We start from the raw sequence: 16,765 nt of genomic DNA, 5'->3' as shown, positions 1-16,765 counted from the left end.
CCTCCATTGAACCTTTGCTGTTATCACCAAAGGTAACCACTGGGCCAGCTTTCTCAACCAAATTTGATAGCAGGGTTCTATCTCCGGTCATATGTCTTGATGATCCGCTGTCAAGAATCCACACTACCGGTTGTAGCTGTTTAATGCCCTCTTTTCTTGATGATGAGGTGTTTGCATCACTAGCCATGAGAGCAAGATTCCCAACTTCTTCATCTTCACTGTCAGTATCATCCCAGTTTCTTCCCTTTGCCAGATAAGCCCTTTCAGATTTACTCTTCTGATTAGAATCGTAAGAGTTCTTCCTAACTTGTTTTGGCTTCCTGCATTCTGTGGCAAAGTGTCCCAACTCATTGCAGTTGAAGCATCGAATGGTGCTTCGATCAACCATCCCTGTTTTATACCCACCACTGCTGGTGTTAGAGGATGAAGATCCACCTTTCTGGAATCTATTGTAGTTGGACTTGTACTTGAACTTGGGATTCCTTTTGAATCTGACGTTTGAGAATCTCTTGACAATCAGGGCCATTGACTTATCCTCCAATTGCTCCAGTTCTTCCAAGGAATAAAAATCATCTCCTGATTGATTTGTAGTAGGAGGATCAAATTCTGCTACTATCACATTTTCTTCAACCTTGGAAGACTGTACCATTCTTTCTGACTGTTGAGATTGTTGTTGATATTGTGGTTGTTGTTGTTGTTCATCAGCTACTAGAGCAGTAGACGTGCTGACCACTCTTCCTTTCCCATAAACTTCCTTCTGCTGAATCTGCTCCAACTCATAAGTCTTTAACACACCATAGAGTCTTTCCAAAGAAATCTCACTCATATCTCTTGCTTCTCTTATGGCAGTGATTCTATGTTCGAGATGAGTTGGCAGTGTTAAAAGGAACTTTTTGTTGACCTCCTTGATGGAATAGTATTTACCATTAATGTTCAGGTTGTTGATCAATGCATTGTACCTCTCAAACACTTCAGTGATTCCTTCTCCTGGATTGGATTTAAAGTATTCATACTCAGAGGTTAGGATTTCTAACTTGTTCTCCCTAACTTCCTTTATGCCTTCATTAATAAGCTCAATAGTTTCCCAGATATGTTTGGAATCTTTACAATTCATCACATGTCTATTCATCAAGGGATTAAGGGAATCTACTAAAATTAATTGAAGGCTAGCATCCAGGGAAGCTTCTTCTATTTCAGCAGGAGAGAAATCCTCAGGATCTTTCACATAAGTTCTCGCTTTGGTGATCACCACATCATTTTCTATTACCTCTGGTTCAATAACCATAGGAATTTTTGGACCTTTCTTTAACACTTGCAGATATTTGGGATTAGCAACTTGTAAAAACAGTAGCATCTTCTTCTTCCACATAACATAATTTTCTTTATCGAAAAGTGGAATTTTAACGGTTCCAACTTTTTGTGTAGTCATTATGAATTTTTGAGTGAATAAAAAATTCAAGGAGTGAAAGAAACACAAAAGTCTAGGATCTAGATTTGTACGTTAATCAGAAGGCTCTGATACCAATTGTTAGGTCCCAATTTGTTTGTAGAAGGGGGGTTGAATGCAAACAATACCGTTTAATCGAATAAAATGTGAAATAAAAAGGTGAAATAAAATTCAAGTTAAATAAAACTTTTATTAAACTTGAAAGGTGTTACAACAACGGTATCTGTTACAAGGGATTAATCTCAAATCAATTATTACAAATCTAGAATAAATTCGACATGAACTTTTTCTATTTTTGCAATGAAAAGATCAAATGCTAAATGCGATTTGAGATTAAGTTCTAGGGATTTTAATCCGCTAGATTGTTACACAAGAACAAGATAAATAATTCCAGTGGTTTGGATTTAACTTTACAATCTAGAATTTTGATCTTGAATAAAGCAGATGAAAAATGAAATAATTTGCTTTTGTTTCTACTGTGTTCTTGACTTGTGTGTTCTGTTGAAATAATTGCATGAATGTCTTCTGCTGTGTTTTGTTGTTTAAGTAAACAGAACAATCCAGTTGAATCAGCAAGACTTTCGGCAAGACAATCAAATGAACTGGTATGACAATCCATTTGAACTGGTAGGACTTTCGGTGAGACTATCCTTTTGAACTAGCAAGACAATCCCAATAGCTAGCAAGACAATCAGAATGAACTAGCAAGACTTTCGGTATGACTATCAATTGTCATACCGATTGTCATAGTAGTTCAAATCATATTGTCTTACTGAATTATTAATAGATTTTAATCTAATAATAATTCTGAAAATCCTTAATGTTAATTCTGAATTAATTAATCAATTAATTCAATTAATCAATAAATTAATCTTTGCAGATATAATTTATTTTCTTAATTAAATTATTTGACTTAATTAATTAATAGAGAATTAAAACTAATCTTGAGCAGCAACCATTCTTCTGAAAATCTTCTAAAAATTACTGTCAATTATGAATCAATTCCACCACTTCAATGTTGACACTCGATGTACTGTCTGGTTCATGAGTGTCTAACTTCTGTGACGTTTCTTCAAGCCTTGACCTTGATACTCTTGATTTTCTTCAGACTAAATCCTTGTAATTAATTGATACCCTGACGAGATCTCTGTCACTTGATTAAATCTACAATCTTGATTTATATCACTGAGGCTTGATCAATTTCTTGAGCTTCTTCCAGTGAATTAAGTCTTCAAGTCTGTAGATGAATAATGTTTCTTAACCCTTTGACAGATGTTACTTGTGAGATCTCTCTAACGATAGATCGACTATATACTTATTACATTCTTATTTGAGTTGAGTTAAATTCTCGAATATACAAATAGGCTATGCCATATGCCTTTCAAACCCTTTGTCTCAGCAGATATGTTCTTTAGTGTCCTCTAATTTTCAATGTGGTGTTGTGTCTGACTAGCTGATCCTTCTTTTGCTCCCCCTAAGCTGTTGCTGGGATTTCCTGAAAATACTTACCCTTGCTGATTAGCCTCATTGAAGTAATAAGTTTTGTAGATACACTATCATTCCACTGCATGGATATGAATCATCAATACCATTAATTTCACCTGTAACAGCTTGGAGCATGGAGTTGTTGAAATATGCACTTAGACTTTCAATCATGTTCTGTTGATCAACCACAAATGCCCTATAGGTTGTAGACTCCACTTAGTAAGCATGCAGAATATCCTTACAAGTCTTAGCTGCAAATGCCAAGATCTTCAAACAACTGAAAAAATTTCATTATTTTCTTCTGTATACTATTCTCTCCAAACACTTTCAGGTTATCCAGTGTTTGATTCTGTTGGCAATTAACTCATTAGTGGTCTTCATGTATACATCCTGATCAAGGCTTAATCTTACTTGTTGCAAACAATTTTGACTGCTCCAGCCCTTTGGTATTTAGAAAGTCTTGATTAGCTTGACATTGTCCTTTTTGCTTTAATCAAGTTCCGGTTCTTCCTTTGTACCACTTCATTATGACACGGAGCTCCTAGTGCTGAATATGTCTCAGAATATTCTTGATGTTACAGATATTAACAGATATTAATCAGAACTTCTTATTGAATTTAGTCCTATTATCTGACCACAAGATCATTTCTTTTACAGTTGCTTCCATCTTGATCTTCTAATACGATCAATCACCATATGTGATGTCCTATCTTGAGAATGCACAAACAACAACTTTGTTTAATAAGAGTAGTCAGCCACCATCACTAAGGTATATCTTCACTTCGATGTGATATTGTCTTTGACTCCTCTTTTTTGACATGCCTCATATTTATCATCCTTCTGAATTTCAGATGAGGAAGTCCTCTCACTAATCCCTTTTTTTACAAAAGAGTTCCTTGAGTTGATGTTCAAGGGTGAAAGCTTCTAATGCCATAACTAAACTTTCGTCAGATGAAGCTTTATAGTAGAAACCATTGACTTCACCATTCTTGAGATTCCAGTCTATCCACGAGCATATCATTTCCTTACTCTTAACAAGAGCAAGTTTCTCAATCTTACTGCTTCAAATGAGACACAAATCCTTTATTGAATTGACATTTTGTCATTTGATACAAAACCGCCTGATACGAGGATTTGTGTGACATCTCCCAAATCCGGGGTCAGGATTGGGTGTCACTACATAATTTTAAATAATAATAAAAACCTGTATATTAAAAAAAATATACAGAAACGCCTCATATTCCGGATCGCTTACAGGTTATAGTATGAAACAAGAATCTAACCTTCTAAAATTTACATTTTCTAGATACAATTTCATTACCTCACTACTAATTTCCTTGTACTGATCACTCTGACATCTCCAAATTTCTTCAGCTGGAATCTCACCACTTTTGTTGTCTATTAAAAGCTATTCACTTTGCCCTCATTTGATACTGAAAGAAATAAGAGTTCACAAAGCAAGAGTGAGCCAAAAATGCTCAGCAAGTATTATAAATGGTTTCCAGGTTTCAGATCAGAATAGTCCTGGAAACGATTGTTGAATGATTTTAAAAATGTCTTTACATATTTAAATAGTTGAGCGAACAAAACAGCGGCCCTCATTGGCCTTTAATCATAAATCACATTTTTCCGTAAAAGGACAGTAATCGTTTCAATAGTTCATCCTTTTGAAATTTGTAATTATGAATTATTCGGGAAGGAATGCCGTTAATGGAGATCAACAATAAATTAGACTGGACACTAGAAACCAACATATGCACTATAACCTGCTGATCAGTCAGGATACAGTGCGGATCTATACCCAACTGCATAGACCCAACCAACATATGGGGTACCCAGGCAACTATGGTATAAGGGTCCGGTTCATCCCTGACCCATAGGATCCAGCTTATCACTGGTCCTAATAGTAACCGTCCAGCCCGTAGAGTATTTGGATATCAAATCATTTTGATTTCAAAACATCCTAAATTAGGGTTCGCAAATAACCCGAACGAATGGGTATTTGCTCAAGAGAGCATTCGAATTATAGGAACAATAATGAAAAGAACTGGCATAATAAGAGTAATTGCAGCGAAATATAAAATAGTTAACTATTTTGAACTTAGAATATGAGCGAATAAATATTTGCAGTATTTAAGGAGAAAGGTTAGGAATACTTGCCTCAATTGATAATCTACTGATCTTTAACTAGCTGCCATAACACTCAGTCCTGTTGCATCTGCATTCCTCTTGACAGGCTACTTGACTTTTCTTATTATTTACTCCCTTAGGTTTATCTTTATTCTGAATCCACTCGTTTCATTACTACAAGCTATCAGGCTTTACTTCTACAATTTCTATCTGGCTTTGAATGCCTCAAACTACGTGCATCTATCATAAATAATACTATTCAATGAAGTGACAATATATATAATTGTCTAGTCTTATATGTTTATTTTTATTATCTACCCGCCCGATAATAACAGATAAAGATCGCATCACAATCAGATACTGTTTAAAAGACACGCTGACTAATTATCCACATAACGCGTACACATAGGGCATGTAATCACATAATCATGTAATTCATGTAGCACATAAGTTGAATCGACAAAAGATAGGTCTTAATACGTTTAGAATTGAAATCAGGTCAAAAGAATATTTTATCGATCAATTATTGACTCGGAATGATCCATAAAACAAACACCCTTTTGATACAAACGAATTTAGGTCTCGAAAATATTTTTAATAGAAGCAAAATATTTTTTCGAGTCTAGAGGCGTTTGTTTCGTATTAAACGGACGAACGGTTGATTTATTATGAATTTTTAAATATTTTTTCGGAATTAAACGGTCTCCGAATCATTTAATAATTAAATAATAGGGTTCGAATACCTAAATCTGACTTTAAAATAATTTTATATTAATTATTGAGCCTTGAAAATAATTTAAAATAATAGTTTTAAGCTTTCGAAATTTTTAAATCAATTTTAAATAATTAAATCTAATTAAATATTCAATTAAAAATAATTAATAAATAATTAAATTAATTAATCAATTAACATTTAAATTAATTGACTAATTAAATAATTAATTATTAACTAAAATTAATTAATTAAATAATTAAGATTTATATTGTAATTAAAATAATTTTCGGAATAATTAAATAAGGATTTTTTGAAATTAAAAACGATTTAAAAATGAATTTTGATTTAAAATAAAAAGATAACTCAGAAACACTTTCGGCATTTCAGGTTTTGGATTTTTCAGATCAAACCCGGGTCAGACAGTCAGGTCAACGGGTCGGGGAAACGGGCTCAAGAACATTCAAGAACCCTAATTTTTAATTCCTAGAAAAATCAAACCTCAATTTCTATATGTTATTGAACTCAGTTTTTGACATATAATATACCAAATTGACCAGAAAAATATTATCTACACGATGGAATCATAAAATCATATCAACAAAATCAAGAACAAATTTTCATAATTTAATCATCAAATAATTCAAATATAAAAAAATTGATAAGAATATTACCTTAATTGTTGCACTTAAATGGTTGATTGATTCAGAAAGTACTTTTCGAGAGCTTCGTTTTGATATATTATACGCTTAAATCGGAGTCCGGTAACGTCCTCGTTCGTGCGTTTGATTCTCAGGAACGTATCGTTTGTAGGGTTTTTCTCTGTATTTACTGTATTTTTACTGGTTGTAAATGAATAAACAAATAAAATGAAATTAGAAATATGCTATTTATATTTACGGAATATTGGTTCGTTATGGATCATTTTGGATCATTAAATTAGTTACTTAGCCGCTAAGTAATTGTAATAACGATCCGATTTGATATCAGTTTTGGATAATTATCCCAACCGGGCTTTTTATAAAATACTCTATACGAAAATAATGTGATAATATCTCGTCTTTTGAAAATACGGGTTTCGTTGATTTACCGAAATGATTGTCATATCGAAAATCTTGCGCCGGGCCGCGTACGGGTCAAACCGTAATCCGAATCGAAAAAGTCAAAACACGGAAAATGTCCGGAATTACCACATTGGGTTAGGAAGGAGTTTTCGGAAGAGTTTCGGGTTGTAAAAATGTAAAAACGGTTGAAGTCGGACGATTCCCGGCTTTATAAAATAATTTTGTAATTATTCAGAAAATAATTAATAATTCATAAATCATTATAAAATCATCTAACACTCCAAAAATTACCAGAAAAATACCTTAATTATCTATATTTTATTCTGAACATATTAAAATTAACATACTCACATTTTATTACATACAAACATCCAAATATTATTTTCAAACATCAGATAATTCACCAAAAATTCATATAATATTCACATAATAATCATATATTGATACAAATAATTACACGATATTTCCCGGATGTTACATCCTTCCCCCTTTAAAAGGATTCTGTCCTCAGAATCACGCTAAGGAATAATACTGATACTTTTTAAGTATATGACTTTCATTCTCTCAGGTGAATCTTTCAACCTTATAATTTTTCATAACTTTAACGCATAATATCAATCTTTCCTTAATAGTCTCTCGCTAATAACATATTCTATTTGTTGCTTATATATCTCAATTCAAATCTCCATCTTTTATATATAATGGAGCTAACTTACTCTTTTTGCTATACGGGTAGCGGTGAAGCCAACTCACTTCTATTTATCATGTCTATTTTACTATCTAGGAGGGACCAGCATAACACGTCTTAATTCTCTTTTTCTTTCTAATTCTAGTAACTCGTGCTTATGTGCATTTCCAATTGTTACTCGGTGTTGAATCTCGTCCTCATATGTTTCTTCGTTCAAATAATCTAATTTGTGATCACTTCCCATCGCATTGGAGGCTTTTTAACCGTTCCTGTAATCTTCTTCTTCATTTGTAAATAATGCACTGAGACCGGGGCGTATTTACTTTCTGTCGTTCTCGTAACTCAAATCAACCTTCATTTTATATGTAGGGAGCTAAATGACCTTTCTTAGCCATATACATTTAAACATCTTATGAACTCGTTATGCCTGTAACAACAGGGTCAACTCATTCGTAACCGTTCTATCTATCTCATTGTCTTGATGGACTAACTTGATTTATACCAATCTGATTTTCTTTCTAATTTTAATAATTTGCGATTATGCACCTTCCATTTTCCTGACTGTTCTACTTTACTTCTCGCGTCTCCTTTTGTTTGGTTAGTCTGGCCTATAATCGTTTTTAATCGTATTCGAGAACCTTTAGCTGATCTCTTGAATTTCTCATCCGTGTGCGCCCGATATACTGAGCTCATGGCGTCTGATGCTTCGAAATGTTCTAAATCTATTCAAAACTAAAAATTAAAGGAAGATCTTGACAATTGTATTTAACTCACCATTTTGTAGTATTTTTTAATATCTTTTCAATCACTAACACGTATATTCATCGAGCGAACTTTTTTTTTACTATCTGAAAGGAAATATTAATTTGGAATAGAATGAACCATAATTTTATTCAAAACCGAATTCTTGGTACTAATACTAATTTTGTTGTCATATCAAATTAGATATCAATATGAACTTTGATGCTCACAACATTCCATACTGAAGTCAACATCAATCATCTATATTAATACCACCTTTGATATCTAACAACAAAGTAAGTATCAGTATAATCCAGAAGTTGGATCAAAACCTATTCTCAATTCCTGATTTTTTCCTATTCCTTTATCCACTCCCTAGAAATCTTAGTGATATTCACTCTTTCTTTTCTACTCAAGACATCTGTCTCTGAATGGAGTTATTAGTAAATACAATTATACTATCCAATTACTCCTTATTCACTATGTTCATTTAATCTTCAGACTTGCAATTTCTGAGAACCGATGCATGATTTCATACCTCCCTTCTCTTTTCTCCATGATCACTTTTGTGTATAGCGCAAAGTACCCCTTTATTTCATTATTCTTGCATTCCACATTTCTGAAGTTTTCCTTCACTCGATATCTCATTTCCACTGGGTTATACGATACAGGGCTTTTGACACCAGCTCGACTCGTATAGTAACGGATGAAAATTCTTACCTCATTTCCCGAGGTAACCTTGGTAAACCATTCGTTAGAATCTTCGGGACTTCACTTTAATTATGGAGAATTCCGATATGAGATTCATTGTATCATTTTTCTCTAATAGTTTGCCACAAATACTGTTGTTTAATCTTCCCTGCTTACGCGCATTCTTTGAATGAAATTCTTGTCTTCAATTGCCGGTATTTTACTTCATTCCCCTATTAGTTCTGGCATATCTGATGCTCAGAACGTATATCCTGGATTATTTTATAACACTTCTTTATTATCCTTTTGATTCCACTTCCTTTCTTATTTAGTTCTTCATTCTCATTACTCATTAATTCTTCTAACATAAGAAATGTCTTTTTCTTAATTATATTAATATGTGCGTTATTAGATAAACCAATTCTGAAGTTAATAAAAAGACTTTTATTTATAATATTTAAGTTCTTATTGACAGAATTATCAAATTCATCGATGGTTACTTTCTTAGCCTCACTTAAATCATCATTGATTGCATATTTGGCATTTTCCAACTGATCAATATTCCTTTTTCCTGAGTTCCCATACGGACTTCGTTAGTCTTCGTCTTACATCAGATACTTGGATTTGCGAGCTTTCGAAAACTTTTACTCAATCGCCATTCGATATGGGTATACTTTCAAGTCCTTCCTGGAATGCTATTATAGATGATAGAATCTCTTTGCTTTATCTTGAACCTTCAGTTCTTGAAAATTTTCTTCTAACTAGCATGTACCAACTACTTTATGTTCCTCTTGTTTATCGAAAAGAGCGTATTCATCTAGATAAAGTCTCGCGCATGTTTGTGGTAACATCACGCTAATTCTACTAAACTTTCGATTCCTGCTAATGCCATCACTTCCTTCAACTTGCTAACCGCTTTGATTTTGGATCTGAAAATCATGTTAGAGCTTGACTCAATCTAATTGGAATCGATCTCCATTTAGCTAACCATTAGTTGGTAAAGTTGATCAATCAACTCTTTTAACCGATCACTTAAACCAAGTGAATACTAGATAACTAGAATCAAAGACCAATTACATAAAGTCAGTTTGATCATAACATTCTTTCTCAAGAACCGAAATCACAACCATTTGGAGTACAACTGGGAGTGAGAATATACTCCTTTATCCTTACATGTAGGGTAATTTCTGAAAATTTGGACATCACCTCCCCTATACCATCGACTACCAGTCGGACTCAAGCCAACACCATCCATCTACCAAATCGTCTATAATCACATCCATCCACTTCCATCAACCAAATTCATCCATCCACCCTAGTTCGAATTATATCATTCTGATTAGTATAGGTATGATTAATTGACGTAACATATATCTTTTGAAATGAGACTTAAGGTCTTAAATTAACAAGGTCTTAAGCTTTAAAATTTATCTCGTGTCTCAAAATTTTATTTCGCGAGTATTTTGACTTATTTATTGTCGTTACTTATTGTGTATAGTTACTCTTAAAAATTATACCGCATCCTTCAATTGGTCACACCAATCATCTATTGTTGACGATACGCACTTAATTTCATTAACTGATCCATTTATCTTTTAATAATTACGCATGGTTTTCATTATTATCGCCAGAGTCTGGTGAAAACTCAATTGCCAAATCATTATTTCTTAAAAGATTTCATAGTCGAGTCACCATTGATTCATCTCTACTTATGTTCCCGTATCGAACCTTCGTCTTTGGCCCGCTTATGTGTATTAAATTCACCATAACTTATTTACTCAAGGTAGAGAACTTCACAATTTCTTAAAGAACATGTTCAAAATTTGTTTGCAATTAAGATTTCTTTGAACTTGAATCTTTATGACAAATATCTTTCCGCGATGAAGGAATGCTTTGCGTATGAATTGCCTGTTTGAGTCAGTGTTCAAAATTCCCTTGAGCTCCGATTGTTGTCCCGACATTCGTTTGCTTGCATATAGCCTTACTTCATTAGTTTATAACTAATTTATTCGTTACGGTTCGCTAACCATTCATTTCACGTCAAGATCCTCTGATTTGATGCGTGTCATGTTACCGCAATCTATCGTACTGATGAGATCCTCGTAACACGAACCACTGTCTGACTTGATGTCTTCGCCACGTCCATGTTATTGATGAATTTCTTCTTCCTTACCTGCAGATGTCCATCCTTAATTGGTTTGTAGCCGTATCTATGTTTGTTGTATGATTCTACGTGCCACACTATTTCATTTCTTTTGAAATCGTCAAAGAACAGACTTTACGCAAAAGGAGAGTTTGCAAATATGATTTTGATTGAAAACTGAATAAGGAATAACAATGCCACAAACTATTGGGAGAATTTATAATTTAGTAAATTGAAGGAAGAAGAATGAGTGAAGATTTAGATGTGAATGAGACAACCATATTTGTACTCAAGATGGCCAGTCTTTCGTACTATATAGCATACAACATATGATTAGGTGGCGTCCCACCCGACTCTTCATCATTTCGACAAAGCGTCATACCACAACACTGCTTGTCTCAATCAGAAATTAGTGATTTGAAAAGAGCAACGATTTAGAAGGAATACAATAAATTTTCTTTCGTCTTCACCTCGTATGATTTATCCACAGAAGAAACTTATACGTATCCAAGAATTAAGAAGAACATATGCTGTCATATTAAGAAAAGGAATTTCGATGTTGATCACCTTCCACGCTTCACCTAATTATGCCTTCAGAAACCAGTCGAATGAGAGATAGGTCACATTATATCATCAAAATGTCGTCTGGAAATGCCTCCACATAAAATGCTTTAATGATTTGATCGTAATCGCGTTCCTACGAAATTTATAATTATTACTTCCAATTTCCTTAATGCCACTTAAGGTAACAGTCGATCCCGCAACGTCTCAACTCCGTCGATAGAAATTCTATTATTCTCCAATTATCTGGAAGATTCTTCCATTTCCTTCAGTCATCCGTTGTCCATTCAAATTATGAATCTCGTTAAATATTAGCAATTTCATGAACTGGGTAAATAATGTTTTAACATGTTCATTCAATTATTGGTATTATTTAAACAAAGATTACTCTCGTCTTTCACAAAAAAAAACTTTAAATTTTCTTCTTACTAGTGGGTCTACTTGGTCCTCCAGATTAACAATACTGAGTCTATAACCATTCTTCTTTTTAGGTCATTTTCTGTTTATAATAACAAGAACATAAATAGTAATTCGACAACCAAATTCTAAAACTCATTTCATACAAAAATCTTCCGAATGTTGATTAAGAAGATCTTCTCCGAAATCTCATTTTAAAATTTTGAAAATCAATTATTTGGTCATCATTACTAGATAAGTTACTTGCTATTCTCTTGATCCGCTAATGAAATATATAATTAAAGAAATGCCCATATAAGGGTCTCTCCATTTTTGGTACATCTTCTACTCTTCCTTGGATTCTGCTCATACTTATTAGTCGACAAAACTTTATTTACCGTCATATATCATTTATTCGTAATTCCACCGTAATGCTGCATTTAGTACTGTCTCTGATATTCTTGCCATCGTTTTTGATGCTATGCTTACAACCACGCAAGCGATTTGATGTTCGGTTTATAGATAGGGTCGCATCTTCTTGCTAGTCTTACCTATACCTAATAAGGTAGATATCATTCCTTGCGCAGCCCCCGATAAGTGATAGGAATCTTCTCGTAGCGGTGGTGCCTTCGAAACGTGCAACATTGGTTCTTCATCAGCTTCCATCAACTTGTTGCCTCCAGCGTGATGCTCGTCCTACTACCTAATCCTAAGTTATATCGTACCCAAAACTCACCTAGCCTCTCTTACGCGAAATTCTCACAAGACTCATTCGCATCTTCTTCAAAATTGCATGAAACGTAGGGTATCATATCCAGTCTCCGCTGATCTATCGATTCCTCATTACTGTAGGATCGGAGAACTTAATATACCTATAGCGTTGTGATATTCGCCTTATGCTTGCCTCAATAATCCTGGCTTACCAATTCCGTATCGGACGTGCTAATCCTTATTCACTCAACTCAAAATTAAAAAGAATATGCTTAGGGTCTTTCCTATCTTGTACGGCCTACCACTCCTATCTTACTCTCACCTATTCTTATTTCAGTGACCAATAACCTATAGCTCTGATACCAACTGTGACATCTCCCAAATCCGGGGTCAGGATTGGGTGTCACTAAACAATTTTAAATAATAATAAAAACATGTATATTAAAATAAATATACAGAAACGCCTCATATTCCGGATCGCTTACAGGTTATAGTATGAAACAAGAATCTAACCTTCTAAAATTTACATTGTCTAGATACAATTTCATTACCTCACTACTAATTTCCGTGTACTAATCACTCTGACATCTCCAAATTTCTTCAGCTGGAATCTCACCACTTTTGCTGTCTATTAAAAGCTATTCACTTTGCCCTCATTTGATACTGAAAGAAATAAGAGTTCACAAAGCAAGAGTGAGCCAAAAATGCCCAGCAAGTATTATAAATGGTTTCCAGGTTTCAGATCAGAAAACTCCTGGAAACGATTGTTGAATGATTTTAAAAACGTCTTTACATATTTAAATAGTTGAGTGAACAAAACAGCGGCCCTCATTGGCCTTTAATCATAAATCACATTTTTTCGTAAAAGGACAGTAATCGTTTCAATAGTTCATCCTTTTGAAATTTGTAATTATGAATTATTCGGGAAGGAATGCCGTTAATGGCGATCAACAATAAATTAGACTGGACACTAGAAACCAACATATGCACTATAACCTGCTGATCAGTCAGGATACAGTGCGGATCTATACCCAACTGCATAAACCCAACCAACATATGGGGTACCCAGGCAACTATGGCCTAAGGGTCCGGTTCATCCCTGACCCATAGGATCCAGCTTATCACTGGTCCTAATAGTAACCATCTAGCCCGTAGAGTATTTTGATATCAAATCATTTTGATTTCAAAACATCCCAAATTAGGGTTCGCAAATAACCCGAACGAATGGGTATTTGCTCAAGAGAGCAATCGAATTATAGGAACAATAATGAAAAGAACTGGCATAATAAGAGTAATTGCAGCGAAATATAAAACAGTTAACTATTCTGAACTTAAAATAGGAGCGAATAAATATTTGCAGTATTTAAGGAGAAAGGTTAGGAATACTTGCCTCAATTGATAATCTACTGATCTTTAACTAGCTGCCATAACTGGCTTTGAATGCCTCGAACTATGTGCATCTATCATAAATAATACTATTCAATGAAGTAATAATATATATAATTGTCTAGTCTTATATGTTTATTTTTATTATCTACCCGCCCGATAATAACAGATAAAGATCACATCACAATCAGATACTGTTTAAAAGACACGCTGACTCATTATCCACATAACACGTACACATAGGGCATGCAAACACATAATCACATAATTCATGTAGCACATAAGTTGAATCGACAAAAGATAGGTCTTAATACGTTTAGAATTGAAATTGGGTCAAAAGAATATTTTATCGATCAATTATTGACTCGGAATGATCCATAAAACAAACACCCTTTTGATACAAACGAATTTAGGTCTCGAAAATATTTTTAATAGAAGCAAAATATTTTTTCGAGTCTAGAGGCGTTCGTTTCGTATTAAACAGACGAACGGTTGATTTATAATGAATTTTTAAACATTTTTTTCAGAATTAAACGGTCTCCGAATCATTTAATAATTAAATAATAGGGTTCGAATACCTAAATATGACTTTAAAATAATTTTACATTAATTATCGAGCCTTGAAAATAATTTAAAATAATATTTTAAAGCTTGAAACTATTTTTCAAAATTTTTAAATCAATTTTAAATAATTAAATCTAATTAAATATTCAATTAAAATTAATTAATAAATAATTAAATTAATTAATCAATTAAAATTTAAATTAATTGACTAATTAAATAATTAATTATTAACTAAAATTAATTAATTAAATAATTAAGATTTATTTTGTAATTAAAATAATTTTCGGAATAATTAAATAAGGATTTTTGGAAATTAAAAACAATTTAAAAATGAGTTTTGATTTAAAATAAAAAGAAAACTCAGAAACACTTTCAGGATTTCAGGTTTTGGATTTTTCAGATCAAACCCGGGTCAGACAGTCGGGTCAACGGGTCGCCAAGAACGACCCAAACCCACCGAAAATTTCTGCAGATTCCGGCAGGTAGGGAGGTCCGGCGAACCCCCGTTCTGCACCCAAACAGCTCGAGGTTCATAGTTTCTTGTTCCTAGTAACATAGAACACCATCATGCACTCTGTTCCAAGCAAACACGACAGCATTCGATCAACACAGCAGAAATCCGGCCACTTCGCCATTTTTTCCGGCGTCGAGCTCGGAATCTGGCGATATATCGAAGTAAATGATTCCTCAACCAAACAACACATTTTATATACGAGATCGAAGTTCAGTAATCGTGTAATCTATTTATATCAACCAAATCCGATACAAAAACATCTAAAATCCGTAAAAATCGAAATTAAAAACGAATTAAATAAAAGTAACAAAACTTCGATTTTATTGATTTAGCAATCGCTTGGTAAAACTATATACATGAATCGATAGGAAATCACATCAGGAAGCTATTTCAATAATCCAAATCAATCATTAACTCCTAAATCAAAAACGCCCAAATTTGGGCTCAAGAACATTCAAGAACCCTAATTTTTAATTCTCAGAAAAATCAAACCTCAATTTCTATATGTTATTAAACTCAGTTTTTGACATATAATATACCAAATTGACCAGAAAAATATGATCTACACGATGGAATCATAAAATCCTATCAACAAAATCAAGAACAAATTTTCATAATTTAATCATCAAATAGTTCGAATATAAATAAATTAATAAAACAATTACCTTAATTGTTGCACTTAAATGGTTGATTGATTCAGAAAGTACTTTTCGAGATCTTCGTTTTGATATATTACACGCTTAAATCGGAGTCCGGTAACGTCCTCATTCGTGCGTTTGATTCTCAGCAATGTATCGTTTTTAGGGTTTTTCTCTGTCTTTACCGTATTTTTACTGGTTGTAAAGGAATAAACGAATAAAATGAAATAAGAAATATGCTATTTATATTTACGGAATATTGGTTCGTTATGGTTCATTTTGGATCATTAAATTAGTTGCTTAGCCGCTAAGTAACTGCAATAACGATCCGATTTGATATCAACTTTGGATAATTATCCCAACCGGGCTTTTTATAAAACACTCTATACGAAAATAATGTGATAGTATCTCGTCTTTTGAAAATACGGGTTTCGTTGATTTACCGAAATGATTGTCGTATCGAAAATCTTGCGTCGGGCCGCGTACGGGTCAAACCGTAATCCGGATCGAAAAAGTCAAAACACAGAAAATGTCCGGAATTACCAGATTAGGTTAGGAAGGAGTTTTCGGAAGAGATTCGGGTTGTAAAAACCTAAAAACGGTTGAAGTCAGACGATTCCCGGCTTTATAAAATAATTTTGTAATTATTCAGAAAATAATTAATAATTCATAAATCATTATAAAATCATCTAACACTCCAAAAATTACCAGAAAAATACCTGAATTATCTATATTTTATTCTGGACATATTAAAATTAACATACTCACATTTTATTACATACAAACATCCAAATATTATTATCAAACATCAGATAATTCACCAAAAAATCATATAATATTCACATAATAATCATATATTGATACAAATAATTACACGATATTTCCCGGATTTTAC

Source organism: Apium graveolens, chromosome 11, assembly GCF_009905375.1.
Source record: "Apium graveolens cultivar Ventura chromosome 11, ASM990537v1, whole genome shotgun sequence".
In the NCBI taxonomy this organism is placed as follows: domain Eukaryota; kingdom Viridiplantae; phylum Streptophyta; class Magnoliopsida; order Apiales; family Apiaceae; genus Apium; species Apium graveolens.
The sequence above is the reverse complement of the archived record's forward strand: the minus strand, read 5'-3'. Positions refer to the sequence as shown.